This window comes from Gossypium arboreum, chromosome 13 (assembly GCF_025698485.1).
Source record: "Gossypium arboreum isolate Shixiya-1 chromosome 13, ASM2569848v2, whole genome shotgun sequence".
Classification (NCBI taxonomy): Eukaryota; Viridiplantae; Streptophyta; class Magnoliopsida; order Malvales; family Malvaceae; genus Gossypium; species Gossypium arboreum.
This window is the reverse complement of record NC_069082.1, coordinates 33,026,671-33,029,215: the sequence shown is the minus strand read 5'-3', so window position 1 is coordinate 33,029,215 and position 2,545 is coordinate 33,026,671. Positions and strand designations below refer to the sequence as shown.

Below are 2,545 nucleotides of genomic sequence, written 5' to 3'. Positions count from 1 at the left end.
GGTATATTTTTCAAACCTTTTCTTCCGGATTCGTTCCTCGTCCATGAATTCCTAGTTTGGATCACAGGAATAATTTTTTGGTGTAGCACGGGGCATCCAAACAACCCAACACGTACCACATGACAATGCATTATTTGGCGACACTGACGATAATGACCTAGGAGACCCACCGGCACCACAGCTACCCACAAACGTGCATATGGCTCGAAATGAGATAACTCTAAGAGACTATGCCCTACCAAGTCTAGACATGGTTCAGGAAAGTATAACAAGACCGGTGAGTATAGCTAATAAGTTTGATATCAAACTGACGATGATACAAATGATCCAAAATAATCTACAATTTAGGGGCACTAATGAAGCTATTCATCTTTGGGTGTTCCACTTTTTTTTATTGATAATGCTTTTTTCTTAGTTAGACTCACTTAGACTCGCAGGCAGCAAGGTCTATTAAAACATGGGATGAACTCGCTGGGAAGTTCTTATAGAAGTTTTTTTCCAATCAGTAAAGCAGTCCAACTAAGAAGGGAGTTCACTATCTTTAGACAGATGGAGGAAGAAATTTTTTATGAGGCATGGGAATGTTTCAAGGTGTTGATTCAAAAATGCCCACACCATTTATTTCCTAAATGGATGTGATTACAGGTACTTTATAATGGATTGGATGCAAAAACATGATATAGCTTAGACGAAGTAGTAGGAGGAGCCTTTTTAAATAGGACGTACGAGGATGCATACAAAATTATTGAAAATATGGTATTAAACTCCTGTCGGTGGCCGACTAAATAATTCACATATGGCCAGAAACTCACTACGGAAAAAGCTATTCAAGAGAATGATAAGTATCAGTAAATAGTGGATAGACTCAACCGTATCGAATCTACTTCTACACCATCTATGCATGGAGGAGATAGCCACTCATCCATTACATCAATAATCCTGTTAAGGATATAAATTACATTGGGAATAGGGGTGGAAACCCTTATTCAAATACATACAATCCTGATTGGAGAGATCACCAAAATTTGAGATGGGGAGGAAACCAAGGAGGAGGTAACAGTTCAAATCAAGTTAAAAATACTAATTATCAACCTCTTTACTTGCAGAAACATGAACCAACCCAAGTGACCATACTACATGTGGTCAACGTCTGGATAGAATTGAGGGATAGATGTAGTCAATGAGAATAGATGTCAAGCATATAAAATCTGAGTGCACTAACTTATCAAGAATATTTAATAGTCTCGAAGATCAAATGAGCCAATTGATTAGCATGATGGGCAACATTAAAAGACAAATTGGCACAGGTATCCATAGTAATACATAGGATAATCCACGGAGGGAAGGTAAAGAGCATGTGAAAGCTATAGTACTCCAATCGAGCAAAGTACCGAGTATCCCAGAAATACCTACCCCAGAGGTAACAGTGGATAATAATAATGAACCTCAAGATAACTCCCTAGAAGTATAAAACAAACCTGAACTAGAGGAGGAGAATGCACTAGCGGCTGAGACAGTAAAAGAGACACTTAAATATGCTGAAATCACAAAAGTCCTATTCCCATCAAGATTAGAAGAAAGAAAAAAAATGTGACGAAGATGAATTTGTAAGTTTCTTGAACTTTTTTAAAACATTAAACATTAACCTACTTTTAATCGAGTTAATTGAGAAACTTCCTAAGAATGCCAAGTTTTTAAAGGATATTATGGCAAGGCATAAGAAAATCAAGGTAGGAGAACTAGTTAATTTAAGTGCTTCCTGTAGCGTGATTATTTCAAAACAGGTACCTCAAAAGTTGAAAGAACTGAGAAGTTTTACTATTCCCATAGAAATAGGGAGCATTCACTTTATTAGAGATTTATACGATTTAGGAGATACTATCAATTTAATGCCCTTATCAGTTTTTGAAAAACTTAGGTTAGGGAATCTTAAAACAACTCAAAAAACATTACAATTGGCTGACAGGTCATCGGTACATCCGAAGGGAGTACTGGAAGATGTGCTAGTCAAAGTGAGAAGTTTTATTATTCCCACAGTGCTTGATTTTGAAGAGGATTGTGAAATACCAATCTTATTAAGGAGACCCTTTCTAGCCACCTTTACATCCAACATTGATTTAGTGAAAAATGAATTAACTATGAAAATTAATGGTGAGACTAGAACCTTTAAATGTGGCCATCAACCAAGAGAGGAAGTTAGGAGGAAGAGAGGGGAGCAATGTAAAAAGATATTTATTCCTAATGTCCCTGAGTCAAGGGACACAATTCCTTTTATGCATGCAGAAAGAATAAAAAGGTTCAAGGAAAGGGACAACTGGGCAAGGATAGAATGGCATGGCGAACGGTGGACCAATACTGATAGGATAAAATATTGTCCATGGGTGAACTGACAATATTGCTAGATAAATTTGGTAGTATAACTTAAAACTTGTGAACTTTTGCATGAAATTTGTAAATTACTATATATTTAACTAACCATATAGTCTATGTTTTAACTTTTATTTGATGTAGGTTTATCCTTAGACCGAAACATCCTTAAGATGGA

At 36.3% G+C, this 2,545-nt stretch overlaps 1 non-coding gene across 1 annotated transcript; it reads right to left on the bottom strand.

Annotated features, from left to right (window-relative positions):
* Positions 1-517: 517 nt before the first annotated feature.
* Positions 518-623, bottom strand: LOC128287487 (small nucleolar RNA R71). Its single transcript, XR_008278187.1, has one exon. It is a non-coding gene; the product is annotated as a small nucleolar RNA R71 (small nucleolar RNA).
* Between the last annotated feature and the right edge of the window lie 1,922 nt (positions 624-2,545).